The sequence below is a fragment of the Rattus norvegicus genome, chromosome 3 (genome assembly GCF_036323735.1).
Source record: "Rattus norvegicus strain BN/NHsdMcwi chromosome 3, GRCr8, whole genome shotgun sequence".
In the NCBI taxonomy this organism is placed as follows: domain Eukaryota; kingdom Metazoa; phylum Chordata; class Mammalia; order Rodentia; family Muridae; genus Rattus; species Rattus norvegicus.
In genome coordinates this window covers 158725515-158739435 of record NC_086021.1, presented here as the reverse complement: position 1 = coordinate 158739435, position 13921 = coordinate 158725515, and the positions used below count along the sequence as shown (strand labels likewise).

The window sequence follows — 13921 nt, the reverse complement described above, 5'->3', positions numbered from 1 at the left end:
TTCTCTCAAGTGTGTTGTTTCTTCTCAGTTTCATTGGTAATCACCAGCAATGCATGAAGTTTTTTCCAGGGGCCTGTGAGGCCTACATAAAACAATGCACTGTCCCAGGGGTTCTGGACCACATACCAGAACAGATCACCCTACAGGGCATAGGCAGAAGGACAATTAGTTGAATATCTGTGTTTGAGGATCACTAGGACTACAGAACAAGTTCCAGGATGGCCAGTGATGACAAGAAAACCAAAGGAAAGAAAGACAGAGAAGGTAGAAATAAAGATAGAAAGGTAGAAAGGTAGAAAGGAAGATAGGAAGAAAGAAAGAAGAGAGAAAGAAGAGAGAAAGAAGGGAGGGGAGACAGTGAGTGAGTGAGGGAAGGAAGGAAAAAACAAAGAAACAATGAAAGAAACAAAGATGGGTAGATGTTAGGGCAAGAAGGAAAATGAATTGATCAAGAAGGCAAAGCTGTATAAACAAAGCCCCCAAATGAATAAAGTCACATAAACAGAAAACCTGCCCTCTGAGCTTGTGCAAATAAAACGGCAGGAAAAAACTCACTCTGTGGAAGTGTAAATGATGGTCAATGCCGAAGCCCAAATAATCATAAAAGTCCGAATCTCCAACCATCCAGTCCTTCAGATCACCACCAAACAGCTCTCTGTACAGGACACAAATTAGCCCTAGACAGTACATTATATGGACAGCTGTCTGTCATTCCTCACAATGACAGCAGGTGAGATCAGAAAAGTAGTGACCACTCAGAGCTGGCACAACCCAAAGTGGCCTTTTCCACTTCTTAGTACCATGGGGTCCTCTCTATCAGTTACTGTTCATTTCACTGAGACCAATGCCCGGACAAGAGGCAGCTTTAAGGGGGAAGAGCTCTATTTAGGCTCACGCTATGAGGGGCTTGCTGGGAGTGTTAGGGCTCCTCTTCTTGGGTTTTTAGATTCTTGCCAGAAAGAATTTAAGAGCAGATTTGAACGAAGCTCCTGAATAACTTTATTCAAGTGTGAAGGACAGACAGAAAAGCAGCTGCCATCAAGAGGGAGTTGAGGATGGTGGGAGAAATCCAGGCCTTCTGCAGTGGCATCCAGAAGTAAGGCATGTGGTGGGACTAGGTCTAGAGACTTCATAGCCTGTGACAGGAATTTCAGTGTGCGCAGGAATATAGGAATACATTGCAGAACAGGGGATGGTACTTCCTTCAAAGAAATAGAACAAGTAAGGACTAAAAAGCTAGACAGGCCTTGAGGTGCTCACTGGGGAAACCTGCAAGTGTCAGTGTTTAGGAGGGACTTTTAGAAGCAGACTCCATTAGGGATATAATTACTCCTCCCATTTTCATAGGATGGCTTCAGTTCAGCCAGCTCTCATTTGTGATGATGATCTGGCCAAACCCAGGTTTTCTACAGGCCCAGGCTTCATTTACTTTTAGTCAAAATACTAGAGAATAATATGTATCTTTTTGAGTTTGTAAAAATGACAAAACTAAGCAGGGTCAGATATTCTGCATTGAAATGAAGAGAGAGAGTACCAAAATTTCAAGAGACAGAATCCACTGGTATATGATTAGTTTTTTTTTATTGCATTAATGTAACTCCTTTCTTATGCTGTCTCAACTTGAATGGCTGCTGTATCCCTGGCTTTTTAATATGGCTTCCTTTTCAGTTGTGAAACTAGGGTTTCTGGAAATGTCAAGTCTGTTTTGAAGGTTTAGTACTGAGTAACTGTTTGAAGCATGATGATTCTTAAGAAGTAGAGTTTTATTGTTGGAAGTGAATACGGTCTTTGGCCATCAAGAATCATTTCCATGAACATCTCTTAGCCTAGTCTTTATGTACCTACACATCTTTCTGACTTTTGGGCCAAATATTTACAGTGTTTGAGGAAGCTACAAGCTTCCTCCAAACCTAAGCTCTGCTTGCTGTAAGACAGCAATAAAATCTATAGTATAGTCTCCCTACTGTATCTGATAACTGCATTGTCTCTGAATATTCTTCTGTGACCATGAATATTATATACCAATGGGGGAACCTTAGTCTTTTGGAGAATTCTGAATCCACATTCCCTAGCATGGTCACTCAGATTTAACTTCAAATAAACTTTCTTCCTATCTATGGTGAAAGATAGGTATTTTAACAGGAAAATATCAACCAGTAGATGTCAGGCTTGGCCTGAAAATGGCTATGTTTCAGCTTTTAAATGAACTTTACAGCAGGCCACTCAGCTCTTAAAGAGAAACAGAAGGATGTTCTTTCTAAGCCCATTTATCCTTTGGGTAAAAGAAGACTACTGATTTGTTTGAGTTAATTTTATATCCAGCCACTTTGCTGAAATTGTTTATCAGCTCTAAGAGTTCTCTGGTAGAATTTTGGGGGTTGTTTTGAGTTTGTTTATATAGTGGATAGGGTGTGTGTGTGTGTGTGTGTGTGTGTGTGTGTGTGTGTGTGTGTTAGACTTACAGGCTGCAGTCTGACTAACAAACAATGGTCAGCTATGAGAGGCAGCTCTAAGAATCTAGTAGATGTTTAGTCCCACAATGTTGGGTTTTTTAGCTGGTCTTCTGTTTAAACTGGAATCCTGAAAATCTAGGCTCTAAAAGATGTGCTGTCAATGAAGTCCAAGCAGAAAAAGAAAACACCTTCCTTCTTCTGGTGTTCTCATGTAGACCCCTAGTAGTAGTTGTGGTGGAGATTAAAAGTGTGACTCAAGATCTGGGTTCACGATTTGTGTTGACCCTGAAAATGCATCCTGCCTCAAGATCTAGTCCAAAAACTTGTGCCTTCCAGCTTCAAGATCTGGGTCACGGGTGTTTCCTCCAGTTTTAGATTGTAGTTCATTCCAGAAAACAGAGAAGAGGCATCACACCACCAAAATCCAAATGTATTAAACCAATGACTTTTGAGGGGGGCAGAGAACAAGGAAGGCAGAAACCTCTCATGGAACAGAAGGGCAAAAGATCATTTGATCTTCAATTTCTATAGGAACAGAGAGTGTGAGTATGGGAACCAGCTCTCCCTTGGCACAAAACTTACATCTGTAATGGGAGTAAACATCAATGTGAATGGGGCTCTCTGAGAACTCTCATCCCTATGGGAGATTTCATTTCCCAGGAGTTAGGGAAGGATGTGTGACAGCTTCTGATGACTGCTGCCCTGGGGTGCTTATCTGCCGAGTGAGGTCTTCACCGTGGTGTCTTCCATTTACCTTGTTACCACCTCTTTCCAGCAACACCAGGTTTCTTTGTGTATGTTCTCAACAATATATTTCTTTTTTGAATCTCATGCCATAAGCAAATAACTCTGAGTGTAGACATATCAGCATTGTCAGAAACAATGGAGTTGCAGTTAGGGTGTTAACCAGGGAGACACAGATTCAAGCCCCTATGAATTGTGTTCTGAGGATCAAAGAACATTTCTGAGATATACCTTACAAATGTTTTCTTTTTTTCTTTTGAGAACTCTCTATTACCAGGCCCATTTTTTAATGACTCCTCTATTTTTTTTCACTTTTTTCCCCTAAGTTTTAAATATTTTATTTTCTTACTCATACAGTATAAAGTTCGCTAAAGATTTCACAACATGACATGTATCATGTAGAAGAAAACTTAAACATTCAACATAAACCATGCCCTTCCCACTTCCCTCACACAAACTAAAAAAGAAAACACCTCATTTGCCAGCAAGGAAATAGTTTGCACTATTTTTTTCCACAACAGCAGCCAAGATACGCACAAGCAAGAGGTGTAGAAAGCATTTGCTAAAATATTTGTAACAAATAATTATATACCAAAAAATTCACAAAAGACTAGTTCCCTCTTGAAGCAGAGCACATGGCGGTTGACACTGGGACAGATCACACCACTGGCTGGGATAACAAGTCAGGTACTGTTCACGAGGGAGAAAGTAGTCACATGGAGTGGAGATTTTCGTTTTGAGTATTAATATTTCCATAGTTTAGCAACATCATCTTTTTAAATTATGTAAATTATGTAAACAAGAGGTACATTTTAAATTGATCTACATGCAAAACTCCATGTCATGCAAAGACACCAAGCACGGGATTTTTCTCTCACAGACAAAGGCCATGATATGCAGCACTCAGTTGAAGGGACAGCGATGGCAGGCAGGTGCATTCAATTTAATATTCCCTCACATTGATTCCTCCCACCCTTTACCATTCATGATCATAAGACCAATTTATATAGAGAAACTTTGTAGGGAAGACGGCCATATAAAACTATCCAGAATGTCTTACTCCAGTCAATAGTACCTTTGCAGAGAAAGGGAGGGATAATGTCAAGTGGTAGAACACGACGTACTTTTATGTCACACAAATTTATTAAATCATTATCCATCACTAGTTGTTTGGGCAAAACAGCATAAATCCATCATGTGCTATCTAGCCTCCGGGCAAATAAATTTTAAAAATATAAATGTGAACAAAATCTGCTCTCCTATGGCATATATATTAGCAAGATATTCCCCCATTTTAACCACAAAAGGTATCTTACATAAATATGTGCTCATTAAGTATTGGTTGAATTTTTAGGTTAGCTGTATGTCTTTTGAAATGTAGAAGGAAAATAAACCCATACAATTTAATGAATAAGTACTTCCTGTGTACAATGAAACATGGGTATTTCAAGCCATTAAAATACGATTGCTTTAGGTTTTCTTCACTAAATAATGCTTTTTAAAAAGTCATGACTGCCTCAGAAAACTTCTGACCTTCATAAAATCACAACTGCTAATTACGTTTTCTCAGGGACACTTAATGAAAATAACAGTGACTACTTAAAAAGTATCAGCCTATAGCAGTCATAGTATATGTGGTTCTATGGACACAAGAACCCACTTTTGGCAACACAAAGAACTAGATCTCCAACAGAGATGGATTAAGTGCTGCTTGGCAATAAGACAGCCCCAGGAAAGATATTCAGAGGTATAAATAAAGTTACAGACTCTTTACAAAAGTGTGATTAAGGTAAATAATAGGGCATTAACAAATGCTTTGTCAATCTCTCAAAGGAGAAAGCACAGTGAAAGGAAACTAGCTGACCCAATACCTGGCTCAAATTGTACAATTTTCTATCTACATATAAAACTGTGTGAAACAAAAGTAAGGATGGTTTACGTGCTGCTCAGCGCTTTTGTACTCTAACATTTTGTTTCTGAATCAAGTAAATCAAATTAAGCCAACCTACTAAACATATAGAAAGCTACATACATCTATAAATATTTACATGTGAATACATAGATAATTTATTGTTATAAAAGATGAAGAAAAATAACCAGTCCCTTCCCTTTCTCCACCACACTGATATGCCCTTTTCCTGCTGCTGTCCCTCAAACTTTAAAGTGCTACACTGAGGCATTGAGAGGGTAGGAGTTCAATAACGCTTAGCTGGTTACATGAAGCTCATGTTGGAAAATGTGGCTTCCCAGAGAATAATACTTCCATTTAAACACACAGACAGCATTGCTGGACGTCTTGAGCAGGTCTTCAGAGATGGAGAAGAAAATCAAAGTGTTGGGCGGTATTCTTCAAAGAGTCACACACTCACGGCGATCTTTTTGTGGACGTCTAGGCCACCTACAACAGCACAGACTCCCTGAAAGGATGTTCCTCCATCTCCATCCTTATCTGCATTTATTACAGCTTTGTGTACAATCTGCTGTAACCGCGTTTCCTTCAGATTGTTACCCACCATCATCTTCAACACCTGGAAGAGTTCTCCATTGGAAAGATAGCCGTCTTAATCCGTGTCATAGATAGGAAAAGCAAACCTCAACTTCTGTTCCCTATGGCCTTTGACACTGAACTGAGACTTCTTCAATGAATTCTTTGAAGTCTACGTCTCCATTCCGGTCTGTATTGAATATATCTATATAGCCCCTGTACTAAAGTTTTCTGTTGTAATTCACGCAGGGACATGAACTCCTCCATGCTCAAAGAACCAGACTTGCCCAAATCAAACTTCTTAAACCTCTTTCCCAGCCTTTTAATTTCATCAGCACCGACTGAGCACATTTCCAAAGGATAACTCACCTCGTTTTCCATCTTGCTCAGGGGCAAGGGGTGGGGGAGCATGACTGGTGGCGGCTGTAGGTTCCCCAGGACTCTGTGATGGCGGATTTGCATCTGGGGCTCACCAGAGTTGAACCAGGCCTGGGCCAGAGCAGAGGTGGTGGGTGGAGTCAGGGTTGGAGATGAGTCAGAGCTGGTGGGAGAGGTGCAGCCTCATGCAAGTGGGCAGCCTAGACTCTCTGCTGCAGCAGCTCGCGCTGACCCAAACCTCACTTTGGCTTTTTGAGTTCTTTTTATAAACTGCATAGGCGAATGCCAGCAGCCACTGAACTGAGAACGGGACTGCCGTTGAAGGATTCATAGAAAGGACTGAAAGAGCTGAAGGGGCTCGAGACCCCATATGAACAACAATGCCAACCAACCAGAGCTTCCAGGGACTAAGCCACTACCCAAAGACTATACATGGACTGACCCTGGACTCTGACCTCATAGGTAGCAATGAATAGCCTAGTAAGAGCACCAGTGGAAGGGGAAGCCCTTGGTCCTGCCAAGACTGAACCCCCAGTGAATGTGATTGTAGGGGGGAGGGCAGTAATGGGGGTAGGATGTGGTGGGGAACATCCATATAGGAGGGGAGCGGTAGGGGTTAGGGAGGGGTTGGCCTGGAGCAGAGAAAGGGAATAACAATTGAGATGTAAATAAGAAATACCCAATTTAATAAAGATAGAGAGAAAAAAAAGCCTGTCAGATGTGTAGCTAGGAAAGATTCTCTTGCTTTTATGCGCTTCCTATTCATCCAGTTGATTATTTCTTCAGCTGTGCAGAAACTTCTGAGTTTCATGGATTCCCACTTGTCAATTTTGGCCTTAATTCTTGGACAAACAGTGTCTGAACCCTAGCTACCCTGGTATCAGAATTTACATGCAAACTTCCAAAGTAGGGAGGAAACCAACAGTCCCTAGCCTGTTATGACATCTATGAAACATGACAGCAACCGACATAGCAGAATAATCGTCACAGTGAAGTAGTAGCATGCATTCACTGGCCGTATCTACCAGCTCTCTAATTGGAATTAAGACCCCTCAACAAGAGGAAGACGTCTCCTAGGACTGGAAACCGAGTAAACGACTCCATGTTAGTTGAGTTGGTTAATGAGGGAGAATCTAACCCCTTGCTTTACTAAATCAGCATAACTTGTAGCAACAGTCTATGAACATTTATCCCTTTCCTCCCAGAGCAGTGGAGTCCTCCCCTCACCAGGGAAAGTTCTCTTTGTAACAGATAGAGATCACTGCAGAAACTGACCACCAATAAAAGTACAAAGCCATTGAGCCCAGTCCCAGAGTTACAGCTACAAAGTACTCCTACTGCTAAGGGTTGGCAAAGAGAGAGAGGCCTTGCAGATTGTAAGAGCTGCAGGAGCAGGGAGGTTGCTTTGTGCTGAGAATTTGGTGTCTGTGAATGTCCTGTACTGATTCCAGGACATGGACTTCCCTTTCACTCTCATGTTCTCCTCTGATTTTCACTGTCATCCTCATAATTACAGCATCGTTCCGTGTTATTGGTTCACCAGAAGAGGAGCAATTGGTAGGAGCAGATTCCTGGATTCTGTGTTGAAGATTTGGAGTTAATGACCAAGTGAGATTTGTATGTGAGTGAACCATTGTTTCTGTGAGGCCTTGTTTCTACAGCGGCGAAGGACAGAGAAAGGCTCCCAGAGGCAGTGGCTTCAGGAATGTGACAGGATAAAGGATCCTCATATCCAGGGGATGGAGAATCACGATTCTTGCTCAGGATTTACATTACTGCTCTGCTTGTTGCTACATGACCTTGGATATGCAGAAGGTCAGTGAACATTGCCTCACAACATGGCTCCACTCTGTAGCTGTTTTGAATTTGAGAACTTTGGAAATGTTCAGATGCTAGAAGATGCTTGAATGTGATATTTCTTTATAAATATAAGACCAAGCTACCAAAGATAACAGTGTTGCTTTTCTATTACCACATATGCTAAATATTGTTTAATTGAAGAAGGCACAAAGAAAATCCTATACTGAAGTGGAGAATGTCCTGGGATTCCTTCACACAATTAACTCATATCTTTTTTCAACTTTATTGAGTTTATTGACCTCTGTTCTTTTAACTCAGATACTACAGTTTGTATCTTGAGTGTCCATCTTCTACAGGCCTAGTTATTAGGGAGGTGCTATTCAGAAGTGGTGGGATTTCTGAGAACTAGGGCATGACCTTTGATATGGATAAGTTCAGTGAACATTGCCCCACAACATGGGTCACAGCGGAAGTCTTTACTTCATCAGTTGGGATCATGGTCCCACACCCACGCCCCTCTCTTTCAGCCCCATGAGTTGTGAGGATGTGAGGGATTTTGTTCCACCGTTTGTCCCTGCCATGACATTCTCTCTCAGCACAAGCTCATAGCAAATTGTCAACCAATCACAGACCAGATCTGCCCATGTTGTGAGCAAAAATAATCTTTCAGAATCAATTATCTCAGGTATTTTATTGAAAATGACAGAGAGCTGGCTAGCACAGTAGGGTCGAAGAGTTCCTTCACCTCTGGGTCAATTTATGTCAATTTTTAAAAGTGACTCTTTGTTGTTAAAAGTCTGGGCCATAGTACCACAGGCAGTATGACTGTAGAGATTTATAAAACCACTTGGCCTCATGTATTTCCTGTGTCTAAAGCAATACCCATCAATAATTCTAGAACAGAGGCTGTGGAGATCCAGTTGCTAACCAGTATTAAAACGTGGGGGGAAGTTAAATAATAATGAGTCAAAGCCAACTAAGGGTTGGGGTTGTGCTCTGATCTGGGGCAAACTGTGAACATCAGGGCAGATGCAGATACTCCCTTGGCACTGGAGACAGCCATCTAGTCCTTGAAACCTGAATATAACTCTGTGTGTGTGTGTGTGTGTGTGTGTGTGTGTGTGTGTGTGTGTGTGTGTAAGAACAAGGCCATAAAATGGCAGCTCCCCTAAAAGTTCCTACCATCTGCCCAAACAGACTTGAGAGTGAGGTACCACCAAAGGCCTCTGAGGAGCACAGCCTGAGGAACTAAATGAGAGCCTCACCACTCAGAAGTCAGAGGTGTTCCCACAATCATAGAAGCCTCAATCCCATCAAAGTACAAGGTGTACGATATTCTATCAAGTCTCTTCCTTCTATTTCCGGGCTAGCTGCCTCAGTGCCTTTGTGTGGCCTCACAGGAGAGAGATTTTAGTAATCTTCATCCCCTCAGGTCTTCCTTGTTAGATTTCAAATCCAGAACAAACAGTTGTAGTGCCTATTTAACATGCCAAAGTGGACCTGGCCACCAGGTTCTCCCAGCATCCCTCAGATCCTACCTGTTACAGGGTATGGCTGGCATACCCCATCTTCTACCCTAAACTTCTTCATCCCAGAGATGTAAATTGAACTGATCTTCCCCCAGATGCCTTTCCCAATATAATCCAGCCATTTTGCTTACCTGACCCATTTTTGGTCTACCCTTTACCCTCCTGGCTTCTCGGTTTGGTTCTCTCTTCTTTTTCCTACTCCTTTCTTTACAGGACCCAGCTCAAGAGTTCACTCTAGACTCTTCAAGATGTCCTTGCCTGCTCTCTGGCTATGTTCTCTCTTTCATCTACAATAAACCTTCTTCTCCACCATATCTAGGAGAAGTCATGTGTTTCCTTTTTTATTACTAGTTTCAGAAGCTAGTAATAAAAAAGTTACAGTACTAGTTTCTGGGCACCCAGAAGGGTACTGTGCTTTTTGCTCAGTTTGGGGAGGGCACTAAGGAAGATTGAGAAGACTCTCTTAGGAAGTTTCACAGGCATGCAAAGATGTGTCAACCACCATCAATTAATTTCTTCCTTACATGTTGAATGCCTCTTAAAGTTATAAAATTAGAAACTGGAGGAGAAGGCCCAAAGCTCTGTCAAACAGGCATCTTCTCCAGGGTCCGAAGGCAATTAAAGAACAGGACTTACTGCTTTAGAACAAACAGTACTGCCCAGAAACCCTGAAACCTGAAGTTAGGAAGCTGGGTCTTCCAATGTTGAGGAGAATGCCTCTGAGAAGTGCAAGAGAAAGAGAAGAAGGGCAGTTTGATTCTTGCTGAGCTGATTGTGTACATAGAGTGTTACTTTACTCTACTGATGACCTGATTTGCCATAGGCGTGCTAGTGAACTGTACTGTGTGCGATGATAAGGGCCAGGAAGTCAAGTCAGACAGGAAGAGAACAGTGTGTCTACACCCTTGTTAATAACGTCCTGAGTGACTTCACTCCATCCCACTGAAATCCACATTCTGAAGGTTCCATTTCCCAACAGTGCAACAGGCCAGGACCCAAAGCTTCCGTCATGCAGCCTAGGATAGACCCGAGCTTTCGTCATGCAGCCTAGGATAGACCCGAGCGTGTTGTTTTGAGAATGTTGTGGAGTGACTTTGGAACTTTGTGCAAGAAAAGCCATTCTGTGTCCAATGCTTGGTGAGCTGTTCTGCAGGAGCTTTGAAGATAAGAATATTGAGGGCAATGTGGACAGTGGAGGTGGCTTGTGAAGATTCAGAGGGAAGTTTAAAGATTCTAGAGGGGACATTTGGGTTTTGTTTTGTCTTGTTTTGTTTTAATTTCATTTTATCTTTATTTTTACGCACCAAGTTTTATCCCCCTCCCGGTACACACTCTGCCCCCATCCCATACCTACTCCCCACTACCCTGTCTCCATGAGGATGTCCCCTCAACCCCCACTCCACCAGACCTCTAAACTTCCTTTGGCCTCCAGTCTCTTAAGGGTTAGGTACATCTTCTCTTGCTGAACCCAGACCTGGCAGTAATCTGCTGTATATGTTTTGGGGGCCTCATATCAACTTTTGTATGCTGCCTGGCTGGTGATCCAGTTTCTGAGAGATCTCTAGGGGTCCAGGTTAATTGGTACTGCTGCTCCTCCCACAAGGTCATCCTCCTCCTTAGCTTCTTACAGCTTTTCCCTTATTCAACCACAGGGGTCAGCAGCTTCTGTCCATTGGTTGGGTGCAAATATCTGCATCTGACTCTTTCAGCCGCTTGTTGGATCTTTACGAGGGCAGTCATGATAGGTCCCTTTTTGTGAGCACTCCATAGCCTCAGTAATAGTGTCAGGCCTAGGAGCCTCCTCTTGAGATGTCTTCCAAGTTTGTTCAGTAACTTGACTGCCTTTCCCTCAGTCTCTTCTCCATTTCTGTGCCTACAGTTCTTTCAGTCAGGAACAATTATGGGTCAGAGTTTTGACTGTGGGATGGCAACCCTATCCCTTACTTGATGCCCTCTCTTTCTGCTGTAGGTAGGCTCTACAAGTTTCCTCTCCCTACTGTAGGGCATTTCATCTAAGGTCTCTCCCTTTGAGTCCAGAGACTCTCTCACCTACCAGGTCTTTAGTACCTTCTGGAGAGTTCCGCCACCTCCTACCTCTTGAGGTTCCCTGTTTCCATTCTTTTTGCTAGCCCTCAGGGTTTCAGTCGTTTTCCCTCACTCAGTACCAGATCATGTTTTCCTCTTCCCTTCTTGTCCAGTTTCCCACGCAGGTTCCCCTCATACCCCCTTTTGATTGCTTTCTTCTTTCTCCTAAGTGGCATTGAGGCATCCTCACATGGGCCCTTCAGCTATATCTTGGGTATTCTGTATTTATTTATATATCTGTGTAAATGAAGCCACATTTTCTGTATCCATTCTTCTGTCATGGGATATCTGGGTTGTTTCCAGCTTCCAGCTATCACAAACAAGGGCACTGCAAACATAGTGGGGGATCTTTTGGGTATATTCCTAAGAGTGATATTGCTGGGTCTTCTATTTCTAATATTCTGAGCAACCTCCATATTGATTTCCAGAGTGGTTGTATCAGTTTGCAATCCCACCAGTAATGCAGGAATGTGCCTCTGTCTCCACATCCTTGCCAAAATTTGCTATTACCTGAAGGTTTGATCTTAGCCACTCTGGTTGGTGTAAAGTGGAATCTCAGGGTTGGTTTGATTTGCATTTCTCTGATCACTAAGGACTTTGACATTTGAAGCACTTTTAGGTGCTTCTCAGCCATTTGAGATTCCTCTGTTGTAAATTCTCAGTTTAATTCTATACCCCACCCCCTCTTTTTGATTGTGTTGTTTGGTTTTTGGGTGGTTAGTTTCTTGAGTTCTTTATATATGTTGGATATTAGCCCTCTATTGGATGTGGGCTGAGTGGAGATTGTTTCCCAGTCTGTAGGATGATGCTGATTTGTCCTACTGACTATGTCCTTTCCCTTACAGAAGATTTCCAGTTTCATGAGGTTCTATTTATCAATTTTTGATCTTAGAGCGTGAGCTATTAGAGTTTTGTTTAGGAATTTCCCCCTGTGACATAGAGTTCAAGGTTCTTTCCCACTTCTCTTATATTAGATTCAGTAAATCTGGTTTTAGGTTGAGGTCCTTAATCCACTTGGACCTGTGCTTTGTGTAAGGTGAGAAATATGGTTTATTTTCATATTTCTACATACAGACAGCCAGTAAGACCAGCACCATTTATTGACGATGCTTTCTTTTTTCCATTGTATATTTTTTGCTTCTTTGTCAAAGATCAAGTGTGCGTAAGTATACTATCATATTATCTAGAAATAGTGATATTTTGACTTCTTCCTTTCCAATTTGTGTCCCTTTGACCTCCTTTTGTTGTCTGATTGCTCTATCTAGGACTTCAAGTACTATATTGAATAAGTAGGGAGAGAGTGGGCAGCCTTCTCTAGTCCCTGATTTTAGTGGGATTGCTTCATATTTCTCTCCATTTAGTTTAATGTTAGCTACTGGTTTGCTGTATATGGCTTTTACTATGTTTAGGTATGGGCCTTGAGTTCCTGTTCTTTCCAGGGCTTTTATCATAAAGGGGTGATGAATTTTGTCAAATGCTTTCTCAGCATCTGATAAATAATCATGTGGTTTTTTTTTCTTTGAGTTTGTTTACATAGTGGATTATGTTGATGGTTTTCTGTATATTGAACCATACCTGCATACCTGGGACGAAGCCATGATGCATGATCATTTTGATGTGTTCTTGGATTCATTTTGCAAGAATTTTATTGAGTATTTTTGCATTGATATTCATAAAGGAAATTGGTCTGAAGTTTCCTTTCATTGTTGTTTTTTGTGTGTGTGTGTGTGTGGTTTAGGTATAAGAGTTATTGTGGCTTCATAGAAGGAATTGGGTAATGCTCTGTCTGTTTCAATTTTGTGGAATAGTTTGGACAGTATTGGTATGAACTCTTCTATGAGGGTCTGATAGAATTCTGCACTGAACCCAGCCGAACCTGGGCTCTTTTTGGTTAGGAGACTTTTAATAACTGCTTCTATCTCTTTAGGAGTTAATGGGTTGGTTAGATGGCTTATCTGATCCTGGTTTAACTTTAGTACCTGGTATTTGTTTAGAACATTGTCCATTTCCTCCAGATTTTCCAGTTTTGTTGAATATAGTCTTTTGCAGTAGAATCTGATGATATTTTGAATTTCCTCAGATTCTGTTGTCATGTCTCCATTTTCATTTCAGATTTTGTTAATTTGGATACACTGTCTGTGCCCTCTGGTTAGTCTGACTAAGAATTTATCTATCTTGTTGATTTTCTTAAAGAACCAGCTCCTGGTTCTGTTGATTCTTTGTATAGTCCTTTTTGTTTCTACTTGGTTGATTTCAGCCCTGAGTTCGATTATTTCTTGCCTTCTATTCCTCTTGGGCGTATTTGCTTCTTTTTGTTCTAGAGCTTTTAGGTGTGCTGTCAAGATGCTAATGTATGCTCTTTCCAGTTTCTTTTTGGAGGCACTCAGAGCTATATTTTTCTTCTTAGCACTGCTTTCATTGTGTCCTATAAATTTGGATATATTGTA

At 41.6% G+C, this 13921-nt stretch overlaps 1 pseudogene; it reads right to left on the bottom strand.

The window, feature by feature from the left end:
• Nucleotides 1-5299: 5299 nt before the first annotated feature.
• Nucleotides 5300-10688, bottom strand: LOC134486174 (calcineurin subunit B type 1-like; annotated as a pseudogene).
• Nucleotides 10689-13921: the final 3233 nt, after the last annotated feature.